Here is a 20,038-nt window from a genome sequence, read left to right as displayed (position 1 = left end):
TTCAACATAGTGTTGGAAGTTCTGGCCAGGGCAATCAGGCAGGAGAAAGAAATAAAGGACATTCAATTAGGAAAAGAGGAAGTCAAATTGTCCCTGTTTGCAGATGACATAATTGTATATCTAGAAAACCCCATCATCTCAGCCCAAAATCTCAAGCTGATAAGCAACTTCAGCAAACTCTCAGGATACAAAATCAATGTGCAAAAATCACAAGCATTCTTATACACCAATAACAGACAGAGAGCCAAATCATGAATGAAATCCCATTCACAATTGCTTCAAAGAGAATGAAATACCTAGGAATCCAACTTACAAGGGATGTGAAGGACCTCTTCAAGGAGAACTACAAACCACTGCTCAAGGAAATAAAAGAGGATACAAACAAATGGAAGAACATTCCATGCTCATGTGTAGGAAGAATCAATATCGTGAAAATGGCCATACTGCCCAAGATAATTTATAGATTCAATGCCATCCCCATCAAGCTACCAATGACTTTCTTCACAGAATTGGAAAAAAACTACTTTAAAGTTCATATGGAACCAAAAAAGAGCCCACATTGCCAAGTCAATCCTAAGCCAAAAGAACAAAGCTAGAGGCATCACACTACCTGACTTCAAACTATACTACAAGGCTACAGTAACCAAAACAGCATGGTACTGGTACCAAAACAGAGACATAGACCAATGGAACAGAACAGAGCTCTCAGAAATAATGCTGCATATCTACAACTATCTGATCTTTGACAAACCTAACAAAAACAAGAAATGGGAAAAGGATTCCCTATTTAATAAATGGTGCTGGGAAAACTGGCTAGCCATATGTAGAAAGCTGAAACTGGATCCCTTCCTTACACCTTATACAAAAATTAATTCAAGATGGATTAAAGACTTACATGTTAGACCTAAAACCATAAAAACCCTAGAAGAAAACCTAGGCAATACCATTCAGGACATAGGCATGGGCAAGGACTTCATGTCTAAAACACCAAAAGCAATGGCAACAAAAGCCAAAATTGACAAATGGGATCTAATTAAACTCAAGAGCTTCTGCACAGCAAAAGAAACTACCATCAGAGGTAACAGGCAACCTACAAAATGGGAGAAAATTTTCGCAACCTACTCATCTGACAAAGGGCTAATATCCAGAATCTACAATGAACTCAAACAAATTTACAAGAAAAAAACAAACAACCCCATCAAAAAGTGGGCGAAGGACATGAACAGACACTTCTCAAAAGAAGACATTTATGCAGCCAAAAAACACATGAAAAAATGCTCACCATCACTGGCCATCAGAGAAATGCAAATCAAAACCACAATGAGATACCATCTCACACCAGCTAGAATGGCAATCATTAAAAAGTCAGGAAACAACAGGTGCTGGAGAGGATGTGGAGAAATAGGAACACTTTTACACTGTTGGTGGGACCGTAAACTAGTTCAACCATTGCGGAAGTCAGTGTGGCGATTCCTCAGGGATCTAGAACTAGAAATACCATTTGACCCAGCCATCCCATTACTGGGTATATACCCAAAGGATTATAAATCATGCTGCTATAAAGACACATGCACACATATGTTTACTGTGGCACTATTCACAACAGCAAAGACTTGGAACCAACCCAAATGTCCAACAATGATAGACTGGATTAAGAAAATGTGGCACATATATGCCATGGAATACTATGCAGCCATAAAAAATGATGAGTTCATGTCCTTTGCAGGGACATGGATGAAGCTGGAAACCATCATTCTCAGCAAACTATCGCAAGGACAAAAAATCAAACACTGCATGTTCTCACTCATAGGTGGGAATTGAACAATGAGAACACATGGACACAGGAAGGGGAACATCACATACAGGGGCCTGTTGTGGGGTGGAGGGGGGAGGGGGGAGGGATAGCATAAGGAGATATACCTAATGCTAAATGACGAGTTAATGGGTGCAGCACACCAACATGGTACATGTATACATATGTAAGAAACCTGCACATTGTGCACATGTACCCTAAAACTTAAAGTATAATAATAATAAAATTAAAAAAAACTATAATATACAAAAAAAACACAGTAATTATATAATAGTTTTTCTTGTTTTTAAATGGTCCTTTATTCATTTTTTACTATGTGAACCTTAAACAATTCTTAAAATGCCCCCTGGTCCTTTTGATTCTAGTAGGATGTAAGTAATGTTCCCTAAATTCAATAATTTATGTTTTTGATTTGAAAGAAACAAAAAAGGAAGACTGAATTGTAAACATAATAATGCGTATATTGTAGTCAGGGGAACATCCAAACTCAATCATACGCATTCCTAGATTCCCATGCCCTTTTCTTTAGGCTTTATCTATTTCTAAATTGTCTCTCCACTGCTGCCAATCTCCCTTGAACAATGACAAGAGCCATTTTTCTGGTGTCTAGAACTTGCAAATGCTTTCATCCAGGTAACCACTCTCCTCAATGCTACCAGGGTTGATATCCACCTAGAGCAATGCTACAGGGTTGATATCCACCTAGAGTACATTTCTAGTGATATTTCCATCCCCCTTATCTTCACATATGGGTTAAAGTCCAAAATCCTTACGTGGTCAACCAAGGCCCTTTCAATGTGGTTCTCACCAATCTTTCCAGTATTAGCTCCTTTGTTCTCACATAATGTTTTACATTATGGCAATATCAAAGTCGTCACAATTTTCCAATGCACTAAGCTGTTCCATAATTTCTTTTCTTTTCTTTCTTTTTTTTTTGAAACAGGTTCTCACTTTGTCACCCAGGCTGGAGTGCAGTGGCACGATGTTGGCCCACTGCAGCCTCCACCTCACAGGTTCAAGCAATTCTCCTGCCTCAGCCTCCCAAGCAACTGGGATTACAGGTGCACACCACCATGCCCAGCTATTTTTTTTTTTTTAGCAGAGATGGGGTTTCACCTTGTTGGCCAGGCCGGCCTCAAACTCCCGACCTCAGATGATCCACCTGCCTCTGCCTCCCAAAGTGCTGGGATTATAGGCATGAGTCACCATGCCTGGCCAAGCTGTACCATACTTTCATGTCTTTGAACATCTATTTGCACCATTCACTTTTTCTTTTATTGCTGTTTACCTAATGAAGTCTTAGTTATCCTTTAAAAACAAGCCCACTTGGAAGTCCTTTTGATAAAACGTCCATGATATTAGAAAGAAAACTTGAGTGTTACTTTGTCCACACTTCTATATTGTACTGAATTTGGTTATGTCTGTCTCCCCACCTGGTCAATAAGCAACTGGGGCGGGGGTAAAACTGAGCCTTACAGATCTTTCTTTCCTCATTACCTCATGCAATCTGTGGAATAACTCAGGATCTCAAAAATCAAATTAAAACATGGAAATGCGTAAGAGAAAAGAGGAGCATTTCTTAGTTTGTCCTTTAATACAGACAAAATCCAGTTAGGTTAGTTGCTACGTTGCCACTGTGAAAGTCATCCTCCATAAAGCCCCCAAAGCGAATCCACAGTTCACCCTCCTGTTAGCAGATTCTGTAGTTGCCCATTTGCCTACTTACTCTCCTACTGTAGACCAGTGTCTTTTCCATAGCCTATTTAGAGCCACATTTTTCACTTATGTCCTTTTTCTTCTGTTTAAAGTAGCCCCCAAGCACGGTACTGAAGTGCTATCTAGTGTCCCTATGTGCAAGAAGGCTGCACTGTAGGAGTCCAGTGGGAAGACTCCATTCCCTATGGAGAGAGCGTTCCTGCTAGAGAAGCTTCCTTCAGGAATGAGTTACGGTGCTGCTGGTGGTGAGTTCAGGGTTAATGAATCAACAATGTGGTTTACATAAGGTGTCTTTAAACAGAAACACAAATAAAACAAGATAATGTATTGATAAGTTGTTGAAAATATTGTGGCCAGAGGCTCACAAGAACCCAACCTTCTCTTTCCCCCAGGTACAATGGTTTAGGATTTGTTCATTCTAATTTGTTAAGTGTGCAGAGCTGCTTTGGAAAGCATGATTACTATGAATAACAAAAATTGATTGTATTATATATTATATATCTATACTACACATATAAAACACACATATAATGTGCACTTTCCTGCTTGAAACCCAACACACTGATTAGAAGCTGCCTTTATGCTTCCTTTCCCCATTGCTGTCCTTTGTAAAGAACAGAAGCATCCGGAAACATCCTGAGGAATTGGCCGCCTGAACCCAGGCCAGCCTCACCCTGTGTTGAGCTTGCGTAGTACAATACACCGTCTAGCACAATGTCGTGACATCTGTTTTAAGTGCAGCATCACCAAACAAGTTAAATTCATCAAACGCTGTATCTTCTGGAAGAGAGAATGGGGCAAGGCTCTGTCTATTTGGTCCACCACTGAGCCTGGAACACTGACAAATCAAACCGATAACTAACTGTTGACAATTATTCTAGAGGCCCTACAGTGAGACAAGTTTTGCATCACAGATTCTCTCAGGATCTGATGCAGGCTATGGGCTCTCTCTTCCAGAAAATAGACAAATGCAGAAACCCACGCATTTACACAAATCTCCTAAAGGATTATAAATCCTTGAAACACTCCCGTGTATGGTTGGGTGATTATTAACTCAGATGAAGAACCCCTAAGACTGACGCCATGGAAGCACCTACTCCAGGAACCTGGGCATGATGTGCGGTGTGTTCCAGCCCTGCTCACCCCGAAGCACATCTCTCTCTGCGACTCCCTTCCACTGGGGGCCTCCTATTGTCCACTCCGGAAGGTTGGGTTCAATCCACTCCATGCCCCACTCAGTGGCAAACCCTCCTATTCATTAGGATTTAACCAGTTTCATTGTCCACGTACACTACAGTGACTTAGGTGCTCTAACCTGAGGGTGTAGATACCGGAAATATCAACAATCCAAGCAAGTCTCTCCAGCTGTCTCAGGGGAAGCCCACCATTCATTCACTGGGGAAGAACTAGGGTCACAGAGCACGAGCCCTTCTACAAAAGGACACTGGGTTTGATTGAATTCGAGTTCTCCACTCCCAGTGAATGTGGGCTCAGGCTTGTGATACCCTGTTTTAAAAATCACTTTTTAAAAAGTTCTCCATGAAATGTGGTGGTAAAGTGTCTGGTTTGTAGACCTGTTGCAACCACTACATGACATAATGCAGTCAGAGCGCCTGTCACAGCCAGGAGTTTGGCAGGACATCCAAATTGTCAGAGTCCCACCCTCATGTGCAAGCAGGTGCAGTGCCATCCAAGCAGGTACAGATTGGGCATTCCTTCAGTAAAAAAAGGTACTGAGCCTCCTTTGTATATATGTATTTAGGCTTGTATTCTCATATACTGACATAACTGTAATAACTGAATCATACACAACAATAACAATTAAAAAGTTAAAAGACTGTAATTATAAATAACCTTTTTTCTTCTGAAAGGTATGAAGAATGTTTTAAAAGTGAGAGATATATCTTTAAATATGACATGACTTTTTAAAATTTTGCCTGACATTTTATGATAGAGCAATTTTAATCTCTATTTTTAAGTTTAATTTATCTTGATACTTGCTTTTAGGCCCCGTCAGAGTGGAAATGATACCTTACGAAGGCACATTTACCTAAAATAGAAAAACAATAAACCTATACATTGGTTACTATAACTAAATCATGATACTTATTTTTCTTTACTATCTATGGGCTATCCCAAATTTTTATTAAAATTTAGCTAATCACTTTCCATCATTCTCAAGTGTCATCGGTTGCTTTTGAAATTAAATAAGGAGGCATTTACCCACATACACACACACATACACACACACACACACATACACACACAACACACACACCCCAAATAGATTCAAAGCCACTGAAATGATTCATTCTGCCAGTTTTTAAAATTGCTTATGCTTTTTAAAACATTTTGTGTTTTCAATTTTTGTGGGCACATAGTAGGTGTACATATTTATGGATTACATGAGATATTTTTATACAGAAATGTAATGCATAATAATCACAGCATGGTACATGGGGTCTCCATCCCCCTCAAGCATTTATCCTTTGTGTTACAAAAAAATCCAATTATACTCTTTTAGTTATTTTTAAGTGTGCAGTTAAATTATTATTGACTGTAGTCCCCTTGTTGTGCTATCAAATACTAAGTCTTATTCATTCTTTCTATTTATGTAACCATTAACCATCCAGCCCCTCTACCCCCTGCCCCACCACCCTTTCCAGCCTCTGGTAACCATCCTTCTACTCTCTATCTCCGTGAGTTCAATCGTTTTGACTTTTAGCTTCCACAAATAAGCGAGAACATGTGAAGTTTGTCTTTTCGTGCCTGGCTTTTTTAACTTAACATAATAACCTCCAGTTCTAACCATGTTCTTGTGAAAGACAGAATCTCATTCTTTTTTATGGCAGAATAGTACTGCATTGTGTGCATACATATATTTTTAATTTTTAATTAAAATATATATGTATGCATATGTATGCCACATTTTTTTAATCCACTCATCTGTTGATGGACACTTAGGTTGCTTCCAAATGTTAGCTCTTGTGAATAGTCCTTCAGTGAACACGGGAGAGCAGATATCTCTTTGATATGCTCATTTCCTTTCTTTTGGGTATATACTCAACTGTGAGATTGCTGGCTCATATGCTAGTTCTATGTTTAGTAGTTTTTTAAGGAATCTCCAACCTGTTCTCCATAGTGGTTGTACTAATTTACACTCCCCCAATCATCTTCTTTTTCTCCACATTCTCTCCAGCATTTGTTATTGCCTTCCTTTTGGATATAAGCCATTTTAAGTGGGGTAAGATGAGATCTCCCTGCAGGTTTGATTTGCATTTCTCTGATGTTCAGTGATGTTGAATAAACTTTCATAATCCTGCTTGCCATTTGTATGTCTTCTTTTGAGAGACGTCCATTCAGATCTTTTGTCCATTTTTAAATTGGCATTTTAGATTATTTTCTATAGATTTGTCTGATCTCCTATATTCTGATTATTAATCCCTCGTCAGATAGGTTGTTTCCTTTGCTGTGCAGAGGCTTTTTAAACTTGATATGATCCCATTTGTCTATTTTTGCTATGGTTGCCTGTGCTTATGGGGTATTACTCAAGAAACTTTGACCAGATCAATATCCTAGAGCATTTTCCCAGTGCTTTCTTGTAGTTATTTCATAGTTTGAGATGCTAAATTCAAGTTTTTAATTCACTTTAATTTGATTTTTGTATAAGGCAAGAGATAAGAGTCAAGTTTGATTCTTCTGCATATGGATGTCCAGTTTTCCCAGCACCATTTATTGAAGAGACTGTCTTTTCCCAGTGTCACTCCTTGGCTCCTTTGTCAAAAATGAGTTCACTGTAGGTGTAAGGATTTGCTTCTGGATTCTTTATTCTGTTCCATTAGTCCATGTGTCTGTTTTTAGGCCAGTTCCATGCTGTTTTGATTCTGTATAGTTCTGTAGTATAATTTGAAATCAGGTAATATGATTCCTCCAGTTTTGTTCTTTTTGCTTCACATAGTTTAGGCTATTCTAGGTCTTTTGTGGTTACATATTAATTTTAGGATATTTTTTCTATTTATGTGAAAAATGCCATTGGTATTCTGATAGGAATTGCATTAAATCTGTAGATTTATTTGGGTAATATGGACGTTTTAACAATATTGATTCTCCCAATCCATGAACATGGAATACCTTTCCATTTTTTGTTTCTTCAATTTTTTTAAAAATCAGTGTTTTATAGTTTTTGTTGTAAAGATATTGTACTTCTTTGGTTAAGTTAATTCCTATGTATTTAATTTTATGTGTGGCTATCATAAATAGGATTGCTCTTTTGATTTCTTTTTCACATTGTTCAGTGTTGTCATATGGAAATGCTACTGATTTGTATTTTGATTTTGTATCCCACAACTTTACTGAATTTATCAGTTCTAATAGTTTTTTGGTGAAGTCTTTAGATTTTTCCAGATATAAAATCATATCATCTGCAAACAAGGATAATTGCTTATGCATGTTTGATTCGAAATTTGAAAGCTTTTAAATTTGAAAGTTTTTAAGAGTTTAAACATCACTTACAGCCAAAATTTTTAAAATCACATAACAATGACCACATTCTTAAACATCCATTTTCAAAATGTTCTTTCCATAGGACAAAGTTCTTTTTAAAGTAATTCTTTCTCACTAAATGTTTTAACATTAATTTTGCTTTGAAGCATGATTAAATGTATCTTTTTTTAAAAAAGAATCTGTTAGTATGATACTCCTTTAGCCACTGTCATCCACTAATAGCAAATTTGAAACACGTGTCTTTATTACAAGAAAAAAATAACTCATCTTTAAGACTGACAAGTCTGGCCAGGTGTGGTGGCTCATGCCTGTAATCCCTGCACTTTGGGAGGCTGAGGTGGGCGGATCGTGAGGTCAGGAGTTCGAGACCAGCCTAGCCAACATGGTGAAACCCCATCTCTACTAAAAATACAAAAATTAGCTGGGCGTGGTGGCAGGCGCCTCTAGTCCCAGCTACTGAGGAGGCTGAGACAGGAGAATCACTTGAACCCAGAAGGCAGAGGTTGCAGTGAGCCAAAATCATACCACTGCACTCCAGCCTGGGGACAGAGTGAGACTCCATCTCAAAAAAAAAAAAAAAAAAAAAGACTGACAACGCTTCTAGAACATTATTATAACAAGCAGAACTCTTTGTGGTACAAATGATTTTCACAGTAGTCCCATTTCATTACAAAGTATTATAAAATATTATACTATAACTCATAAATCTATTCACTGAGGCCTTCATAAACTGCAATACAGAGCAGAATGCCAAATGCCAGTGGAAGAGTCAGGGTTCCAATGTTAAGCCTCTGCATTTCAGACTGTCCATGGTCTGCAAGTCCCCATCTAGACACATGACTGACGCTAGGAAAATGGTGGTGTCTAGATGCATATATAAGTTTTATACTTGGAAACAACACATTTATTAACCTTAATACAAATAGATTTATATTTTTCTTATACCTTGATACCTTTGAATCCCCTGAAATATGGGCATTTAACTTTGAACACCAATATCTTAGAGTCCCACATCAATGTTCAAATTCCCCCAGGATGAGTTACCCGATAACAAAGGAAAAGGTGAAATTTTAGGAAGATTGGGTGGTGCCTAGCTGAGGCTCAAACATAATTTGTAAATCCCAGTGCTTTTAAATTTGTTAATAAAAAGCATGAATAACTAAATTAACAAATACATACTATTTTATAACAACAAATGTTATATATGTAACACAATAGTCATAATTTGTTAATCTAATAATACATATTTTTGTTAATTTAGTACATATACAAACACACTTTGATTTTAATTCCCATAAATGCTCTGCTGTATGGTAAGTATAAATGGTATTTAAGTTGTATAGATGGGATTAGTACTAACTAGTAATATTGTTTCATGACTAAATTAGATATTTATCTGTTTCCTCCTCACTTTTTACTTCCCCATCATCTATCATTAACCTTAATAGTTAAAATTTCTCTAGTATCATGTAGTATGTTCTCATAGTTGTAGTCACTGTCATGCATAGATCAACACATTTTAAAACAAATATCTTGAATTAGGCCACGAAAGAACTGGTATTACTTTATTCTCCCAAGTTTCTCATTCCACCTAGCTCAATTTTCAACCTTGACACAGCGACGGAATGCCCTGTGCCCATGGCCTGGTCCCCAGTGTCCATCTTCTCTGAGGGCCACAGCAAGCTGGCCATCTGTCTTTCATGAGGGGAAGAGACGAAGAAGGCAAATAAGTGGAGGGGAGAGGCACAGAGTGGACTTTATTCTCATCTACCAGAGACTTTGGGATGGAAGAACTGGAACAGAGGAACTAAGGAAAATAGGACTTCTGCATCCCACCAGGATGCAGGAACAGCTAACAAACTTAGCTTCTCACCAGAACAACCAACCAAGCAAAAATTCAAACGGACAAATTGTACAAAACAATTGCTTCAAGACACCAGACACAAGATAATGAAGGAGAGTGATCCCTGAGAGAGAGAAAACAAAATGCTTGTCCTGGGTTATTGCCTTGAGTTTCTGGAATGTGTTGCCAGCGGGGGAAACCCAGGGAGAGCCAGTGAACTCTGAGTTGAGGAGACAGAGCTTAGTGTCCAGGGAGACCAATATAGCTAGAGGTTTCAGGACAGAGCACTGCAGAGAAGGGAGCTGCAGAGAGAGAATCCTGGGGGTACGCAGAGGGTCCCCCAACAGTATCCAACATAATATTGACCAGCACAAGTCTATGAGGAGACTGCCTGAGGCCAGCCAAAAAACCACCTGAAAATCCTTGCAGGAGGAGAGTGCAGTGCTGACCCAGGGCAGGGGATGAAGCCTGTTCTCGTCAGCCAGGTGCTAAACCTTATATTCACAGTGCCTTCAGCAGAGCACTCAGAAGGCCTCAATTTAATAGCAGAAAATAATTAGCAATAGGCTGAATATTACTCAGCTACTGCCTAACAAGCGTTAAAAGCTAGACCATATCATACTATTTCCAAGTAACTTAACTGCTTCCAAGAGAAAAGCTCAAAAATATTTCTAGAAATGCAAACATATCCAGCACCCAGAAGGTAAAATTTACAATGTCTGGGATTACATTAAAATTTTCCAGGCATGAAAAGAATCAGAAAAATAAAATCCACAGTGAGGAGAAAAATCAATCAATGTAACCATTGCAGAACTGACACCACTGTTAGAATTATAAGGACAATACAAATAATTATTATAATTGTATCTTATATATTTGAAGAGTTAAGTGGAGACAGGAGATATTTTAAAAAATTAAACCAAATTCTTACAAATGAAAGCTATAATATCTGAGATAAAAATGCACTGTACATGATTAATGACATATGAGACCTTGCAGAAAGAAATACTAGTGAATTTGAAGACATAACAATTGAAATTATCTAAATGAAACAGAGAGAAAAAAAGAATTATAAATGAACAAAATATCAGTGAGTCATGGGACAACTTCTAGTGGTCTCATATACTTGTAATCAGAGTAACCTAAAGAAAAAAGAAACATGAGACAAATATATCTATCAACCTACCTACCTACCTACCTACCTACCTACCTACCTACCTACCTACCTATCTATATGTTTGAAGTTGCTGGCAGAACAATCTCCAGATTTAATGAAAATGTCAAACCCACGGATCTAAAATAATTAGCAAAACTCAAGCACAAGAACACACAGAAAATTACATACAGCTCAAAATAATCAAATTTCTTGAAACCAGCGACAAACAGGAAAGCTTAAAAGCAGATAATAGGGAAAAAAGGTGTGAAGGATCAAAGATAATAAATATAACACATATCATCAGAAAAAGAAATGCAAGTAGAAAGATAGAACACCATCTTTAAAGTATGTAAGAGGAAAAGAAATCCCCTTACCCTAAAGTTCTCTGTCGAAAATGTCATTCAAAAATGAAGTAAGACAAAGACTTCTTCAGATATAGAGAAGCTGAAAGAATATGTATCACCAGCAGACTGGGCCTTACAGAAATATGAAACGAAGTCTCCACACAGAAGGAACATAGGACAGAACTGGGATAGCCACACGGTAACAAAGAATATCAGAGGTAGTAACTGTATGGATAAATGCATCATATACTTTTCTTATTAGCTAAATCTCTTTAAAAATAAGCAGTAGTTTAAAAATAATAATGTAGTGTGTCATTTGTAACATATATAAAAATAAAATGTATGATAATAGCACAAATGCTAAGAAGGAAAAAATGGAAGAACAACACTGTAAGATTCTTATACAATATGTGAAGTGGAATAATACAATTTGATGGTAAAAAATTAAAGACATATTTATACATCCATAGCAATGACTAAGATAATAGCAATTACAAGCATTATACATAATAAGCCTATGAAAGAAATAACAGACTCATAGACAAATAATCTAAAGCAAGTCAAAAACAAGAAAAAGGAAATAAAGAACAGATGGGATAAATATAGAAAGATGATCGACTTAGAATTAACTACATTAATACATTACATGTAAGTTATCTAAACACAGTAATAAAAATGCAGAAGTTGTTGAATTAGATACAATGTAAGATCTAACTCTATTGCCTACAGAAACACATATTTAAAGACAAAAGTAGGTTAAACATAGAAAGATGAAAAAAGATACATCATGCTTGCACTAGTCAAAAAAAAGCTAAAGTGGCTCTGTTAATAACAGACAAGGAAGCTTTCAAAGCAAAGCATATTACCAGGGTAAAGAAGGTCATTTAAAACAATAAATTAATCAAAAGAAGATGACAATCTTAAATATGCAAGTAATAACTGAGTTTAAAGGACATGAAGCAAAAACTGAAAGCACTACAAGGATAAATAGACAAATCTATAATTATAGTCAGAGATTTTAACACTTCTATCCTGATAATTGATAGAACAAGTAGACAGGAAATCAGTAAGGATATAAGAGGTTTGAACACTATCAACCAACTAAACCTAACTGATGTTTACAAAACACTGCCTCCAACAACATGATAATTCATATTATTTTCAAGTCCACAGTGAACATTTACCAAGTGATATAGTTTGGATATTCATCCCTGCCCAAATCTCATGTTGAATTGCATTCCCCAGTGTTGGTGGTGGAACCTGGTAGAAGGTGTTTGGGTCATAGGGGTGGATCCCTCATGGCATGGTACTGTCTTCATGTTAGTGAATTCTCCTGAGATCTGGTCATTTAAAAATGTGTGGCACCATCTCCCCCAACCTTCTCTCCTCTTTCTCTCTCTCTTTTGTGTCTGTCTGTCTGTCTGTCTCTCTCTCTCTCTCAGTTCCACTTTCAGCATGTAAAATGTTTTCTGTTCCACCTCCTACCATTTAAGCTTCCTGAGACCTCCCCAGAAGCAGATGCTGGTGCCATCATTCCTGTACAGCCTGCAGAACTGTGAGCCAATTAAACCTCTTTTCTTTATAAATTACCCAGTCTCGGGTATTTCTTTATAGCAATGCAAGAACAGCCTAATACACCAAGGTAGATTATCTTCTGGGGCGTAACACAAGTCTCAATAAATTTAAAAGGATTTAAGTCATACAAGTACATGTTTTGACCACAGTGGAGTTAGATAAGAAGATAATAATGAAAGTTTTTAGAAAATTACCCCCAAATATTTGGAAACTAAATAACACATTTCTAAATAACCCATGGGTCAAAGGAGGAATATGAAGAGAAATTTGAAAGTATTTTCAACTGGATGAAAATGAAAAAGAAGTTCCACCAGGTATCAATTTGTGGGAGGTTGCTGAAGCATTGCTCTGGGCATTTAATTTACAACATTAAATGCATATATCAGAAAATAACAAGTATCAATGACTTCAGCTTCCGCCTAAGCAACTAGAAAGAGAAAAGCAAATTAAACTCAAAGTAAATAGAAGAAAATAAATTATAAAGATCAGGACAAAAATCAATGAAATAAAAAAACAGAAAACAATAGAGAAAAATCAACAAAGTCACATGTTTGTTCTTTAAGAAGGTCAATCAGAGTGGGAAATCCCTGGTCAGGCTGGTCAGGAGAGAGAAAGAGAGAGAGAGAGAGAGAGAGAGAGAACACAATTACCAATGCCAGGAGTAAGAGAAAATGTCAATAGTGAGCCTACACTTACTAAGAAGATAATGAACAAAAATTATGAGCAACTTTAATGAATAAATTCAACCACTTAGGGTAAATAGAAAATTTGATTTGAAAGACACAAAGTACCAAGCTCACTCAGTAAGAAATAGGTATCTTGGAAAGCCTTTTATCTACCAAAGAAATCCAAATTGTAGTTAACAACCTTTCCACAAAGAAAACTTCAGGTCTCTATACTTCAGGTATGAATTGCATCAAACATTCAATAAATAAATAATACAAATTCTTTCAGAAAGTTTAAAAGAAAGAAATACTGTCAACTCATTCTATGATGCCACGATTTCTCAGATAACTAAATCAAAGATACCACAAGATAAGAAAGTCACAGACAAATATCCATAATGAACATAGATGAAAAAATTCTAAACAAAATTTTAACAGTGAATCCAACAGCATATAAGAAGTACAGTGCATCATGACCCATTGGAGCTTAATCAAGGTTAATTTAGAATTTGAAAGTCAACCAATGTAACTTGTGACAAATAAATTAAAAAGAAAGAAAATCCAGCCAGGCAAGATGGCTCATGCCTGTAATCCCAGCACTTTGGGAGGCCGAAGTAGACAGATCACTTGAGGTCAGAAATTGAAGACCAGCCTGGCCAACATGGTGAAACCCCATCTCTACTAAAAATACAAAACTTAGCCAGGCATGCTGGCAGCCACCCATAATCCCAGCTACTTGAGAGGCTGAAGGCAGGAGAATTGCTTGAACTTGGGAGGCGAAAGTGGCAGTGAGCTGAGATCACACCATTGCCCTCCAGCCTGGGGGACAGAACAAAACTCCATCTCAACAACAACAACAACAACAACAAAAAAAAAAAAAAAAAGAAAGAAGGAAACAGAAAAGAAAGAAAGAAAATCCACATTACCATCTCAATAGATGCTGAAAAATCATTTAACACTATCCAACATCCATTTCTGATTTGTAAATCACATAAAGAGCTTGAATCTAGAATACAAAAAGAGCTCTCGAAACTTAATGATAACAAGATCAGCACCACATTTTTTAAAATGAGCAAAAGATCTGAACAGACCTTTTACTAAAGAAGATGTATGGATAGGAAATAAACACATGAAAAGATGCTTAGCATAAGTAGACATTAGGGAAATGCCAACTAAAATCACAACACGATGTCCTGCTAACTGTTAGAATACTAATAATAAAAAGACCAACCACATAAAGTCTTGGTGAAGAAGTTGGAGGAATAAGAGAGCTCATATACTGCAGGTGGGAATGTAAAATGGTAGATTTTGGAGAAAGTTTGGCAGTTTGTTATAAAAGTAAGCTTACTCCTGCTCTATGAACTTGTCATTTCACTGCTAGGTATTTACCCCAAAGAAATGAGAGCATATGTCCATACAGAAACTTTTACATTAACATTTCATAGCAACTTAATTTGAAAAAGCCGTAAATTGCAAATGATCCAAATATCCATCAATAGTTGATTGCCAAACAAATTGTGTAATATACAGGCAGTGGAATCCTAATTGACAATAGAAAGGAGTGCACTATTGATACACACAGCAAGATGGGTGAATCTTAAATACCTATGTTGAGTGCAAGAATACAGAAAAAACTACATACTATGCAACACAATTCATACCAAATCCTGAAAAATGCAAACTCATCTGTAGTGAGAGAAAGCAGTTCCATGGTTGTATGGGGATGGAGCTCAGAGAGGAACCGGAGGGAGAGGCTACAAAGGAGCATGGGGAAACCTTGGCATGAAGTTTACCACTTGACAGTGGTGATACATGGGGCTCTACACACATCACAACTTACAAAGTTATATACTTTAAATATATTTATGTCATGTCAATTGTCATTCAGTAGAGCTGTTAAAACAGCATAAATGAGAGGGTTTGGTAAAGCAGAGGAAACTGCCAGCCACACCCTCATTTCTTGTCCAGATTCTATCCTCTTTTCCTTTCAAAGACCTGAAAGAAACAGGAGTCTAAAGTGAGGGCAGAGACTGGGCATGTGGGTTGGGTTCCCAGCACTCCTCATGTTACCAACACTACTGGCTATGAAATGCCAAATAACTTTTGAGACCAAAAGACAGAGCCTTTCATTCCATCATTTGAAATAAGAAGCATAAAGATTTGAATAGCTGAGGGATACACTGGCATGGATAAGTTTCGCTAAAATGAGAATGTTTTCTATTTTAGTGGAGGGAGGAATTTTGAGTCAAGAGGATGTTGTCTTGCCGTCACATTGCTAAGAGTGGCTTGGAGAAGGAGAGTTTGAGGACAGTGGAAAATGATTTTACAGTTTTGCCATGTTTCTTTGCATCTTTTTGTTTTTTGGGTCCTATAGAAAAGCGCTGAGCGGAGGTGCTCCATTTAGTCAACAGCTAATCCTACAGCTGCTTAGTGTAGGGCCCAGGATATGGGAATAAGACTCACAACTGCAGACTGAGAGGGTTTAGAATTGGCTTTCTGCATAATTTAAGGTGAGACACTGCCTCCAGCTGTAAAAAGTAAAGTAGAGGTTCCTCTTCAAAGACTTTCCTCCCCAACTAATTAGGAATAAATAGTAACTTCTCTTAGAAGCAAAATTTATTCAAAGACCTGTGCTAACATTCTTAAATATCTGCTAGCTGTAATAAAGAAATAAATGTACTTTATGTTCTTAGCTCCCACAATTTAGCCTAAATATTTGCCCTGGCATGCTTATACTGGTCAAAGCAAGCATTAGGTCATAGCTTGTTCCTCTTCCTTATTTGAAGGTGTTTTTACCTTTCTCAGCATTCCACAAGTTACTTCCTCCTTCCTTTATTCTCCTCTGCCTTTGCCTCTTTTAAAAAGTTCCAAGTTGCTAGCCAGTCAGGACAAATAGAGAATGTGAGGTCCCATTTCAGCCAATGGAAACCGGACACGGTAGAAAGGTAGATGCGTCAGGTTATAAATGACCCTATCTCCTTTGTTCGGTGTACTCTTATGGCAGAACTGCTGGTGAGTGTACCCTTTCTGCAGAAAGTAAAAATGGCCTTGCTGAGGAAATTAAATTTATGTTCAAGTGCTATTTCTTTATGGCACGAAGGAACCAGCATTTCAAACACAGCCATCTCTCCCTTGCAGAGCTTTGAGCTAATAACACCACTCCAGGTCAGTCAAGAGGGGACACAGAACAGGGGAAAAGCACATTTGCACAGTGAGTGGAGAAGAGGGGAGGAAGGAACAGTGGAAAGGAAAGGGTTACATTTCTGTCAACGAAAAGAGTCTAACTCTGTAAAATATTTGAAGAGATTTATTCTGAGCCGAATATGAGTGACCATGGCCCATGACACAGCCCTCAGAGGGTCCTGAGAACACGTGCCCAAGGTGGTTGGGGCGCAGCTTGGTTTTATACATTTTAGGAAGACATGAGACATCAATCAAATACATTTAAGAAAAACATTGATATGGTTCAGAAAGGTGGGACAACTTGAAGGGGGTTTGGTGGGGGGTCCTTCCAGGGTACAGGTAAATTTAATCATTTTCTGATTGACAAGTGGCTGAGTGTGTCTGAAGACCTGGGATCAATAGAAGGGAAATGTCCAGGTTAAGATAAAAGATTGTGGAGGCCAAGGTTCTTTTGAAGTCTCATAGTGGCTGCCCTTAGAGACAACAGATGACAAATTGTTTCCTATTCAGACCTTTAAAACGGTGCTAGACTCTTAACCTCTTCAGCACTGGGAGGGCCTGGAAGAAAAAGATCTTGCTATGTTAGTAGAGATTCTTTACAGAGGCACATTTTCCCCCACAAAGGACACCTTTGCAGGGCCATTTCAAGGTATGGCAAAGAAGCATGGTTTTGGGTAACATATTTTGATTTTCTTCCTTGTCTCATCATGTTATGCCAGAGTCAGGTTGGAAAGCAAGTCACGATATATATATATAGGGTTTAATGAAACCCATGTGATGAGAATTTATGGTTTGTAGGGCATGAGTCCCCAGACCCCTTAGGTAGGAATGTGGGCAAGATAAAAAAAATCAAAGCTTAGTCCTCACTTCCAATACCCAGAATTGTACGTTATTGATGGTGATGATTTGAACAATTATGGTGGTGGTTTAAAAGAGAGAGATAAAGAAAAAGCAGTGAGTTTAAAGAAGAAAATAATGATAAAAACAAGAAGTGACTGGATAAAACTCCTGTTAGCAGGCTCAACAATGGAAAAAACTTGTGCATCTTGGAATATTTGTTTTTGGTAAGCTTCTCGCTGTACCCACTTTTCTTCTCCTAAATTGTGCTTCTTTCTAATAATGATGTTTTTCTTGGGGGCTTTGAAAGGTTTGGATCCTAAGAGTACAGCATTACTTTGGAATGCTTCCTGAAGAACGTTGGGGCTGAGCCTTCTTGCTCCCTGAAGAGGGCGGACTAGGAGCCGCTGGCATAGATTGAGTCTGGGCACCTCTTGGAGGGCGGACTGGGAACCGCTGGCATGGATTGAGTCTGTGCACCTCTTGGATTATTAGTCTGAGTCTGCTGGCCTTTGCTAGGTAAACAGAAATCTGGTCCTGGTGGAGGTGAAGTCTGCTCAGAGCTTGCAATGGGCACAGAATGCATCTGAGGCCCCTGTTTGGGGACTGGGATGTCTCAAAGCAATCCTTGGGTGGCCACACTGTAGTCTCAATTAAAGAGAAAAAAAAAAAAAAGTAACCAAGTAGGAAAAAATAAAACAAAATAGAATTACTGAATAGGAGAGAGAGCAGGAGAAAGAAGGGTGAAGGGAACAGACAATGACCACTGATTCCTTGCACAGCGGGAGATGCCGCCCAGGCTCCCTTAGGTCCATTACCCTGTGGCAGGAACTGGACTTTTGAAGTCCAAGTTGCAGCCTGTCTAGCCTGTTCTCTTTTGCTCTAAACTTCAGTAAGGTCTTGTCTGATGAAAACAACAAAACTACCTTAAAGTACGAACAACCTTAGAGTAACTGCATTTTGGAAGAGAACTTTTAAAGATAGAAAAGCTTTTAATTTTCGAAAGAGCAGAGATCTACAGACAAATTATTAGGTCCAGGCACTAGCACCTCTGTGAAGCTTCACAGCACTTCCTGCTGAAGCCACCTTCCTGTTTTCCCACACAAAGGCCAGGACAATGGGACAGTGGTGGCTGGCATCACTCACAGGCTCACACCTGCCTCCGTCAGCTAGGTAAACACCATGGGTTGTCTTCTCTCACTTGATGGCAGTTAATTGGTAAATCCATTTTTCTACACTTTCATAGGTAGAACTATTTTTTCTTTTGTACTTCAAGGACTATTGGATGTTAGAGCTCTGAAAAATATAATATATATTTTAAAGGACTGAAACTCAGTGAAAAGGAGTTCAATATCCTTTTAGAAATATTTTGGTGCTGGGCATATGGCTCAGGCCTATAATCCCACACTCTGGAAGGCTGAGGCGGGTGGATCGCCTGAGGTCAGGAGTTGGAGACCAGCCTGGCCAACATGGCAAAACCCTGTCTCTACTAAAAATACAACAATTAGCCAGGTGTGGTGGTGGGCACCTGTGATCCCAGCTACTTGGGAGGCTGAGGCAGGAGAATCAGAATCACTTGAACCTGGGAGGCAGAGGTTGCAGTGAGCCAAGATTGTGCCACTGCACTCCAGCATGGGTGACAGAGTGAGACTTTGTCTCAAAAAAAAAAAAATTTTTTTTGGTATTTTATATTTTAATTAAATTGTGAATGATTTTGAACATATATAGGAGTTAAGTGTTTTTAAATATATGTTTGTAAATAAAAATTATGATGTTGCCTGGTTCCTTTTTTGGCCATATTATCACAATCCTAAGGAGGGCTAAGAAGTAAGATGGACTCCAGACTAGACTACACATAGACTCAAGACTTTAAAATATTCTCTTGCCTTCTTGAGGAGAAGTAATCCTAAACTGTAGGATATCTACTTGTATTTTAAATAAAAATACAAGTTTGTCATAACAAAGTATTAATGTGATGAAGTGGCAAGAATAAGTAAAACATCAAATAAAAAATAAACTCTTGCAACTACCTCTTTAAAATGATATTGAAAATTATTATAAAATATGCGTCAGTAGCTACCATAATGAAACCCAAAACTTAGAGTAATTTTCATTAACTCCAAGAATCAACATTCTTACTATCTTCTGAATGATGCCACAAACACATATAATAACAAGCACTGTTTGAATGTCGTTCTAAGCCCCACATACTAAGCAATGAACTTCCTAGGCATTGCCTGCTGCTCAGCTTCCAACAGCAAGTGAACTACAGAGCTGAGATTCGAGCCTTGAATGACAACTGAGCTAGACTGTTGACCACAGACATCCTGCCTCGAAATGTGAGTCATGTCTGATCAGACCTGAGTTAACTCCTTTCTGAATCAAGACAAGCCAAACATAAAA

At 38.0% G+C, this 20,038-nt stretch overlaps 1 protein-coding gene across 12 annotated transcripts in view; it reads right to left on the bottom strand.

Annotated features, from left to right (window-relative positions):
• The window catches only part of MYT1L (myelin transcription factor 1 like), a 545,798-nt gene that overhangs the window by 415,371 nt on the left and 110,389 nt on the right, over positions 1-20,038 (bottom strand). The gene's annotated exons all lie outside the window — the stretch shown is intronic.

The sequence above is a fragment of the Pongo pygmaeus genome, chromosome 12 (assembly GCF_028885625.2).
Source record: "Pongo pygmaeus isolate AG05252 chromosome 12, NHGRI_mPonPyg2-v2.0_pri, whole genome shotgun sequence".
NCBI lineage: Eukaryota > Metazoa > Chordata > Mammalia > Primates > Hominidae > Pongo > Pongo pygmaeus.
The sequence above is the reverse complement of the archived record's forward strand: the minus strand, read 5'-3'. Positions and strand labels throughout refer to the sequence as shown.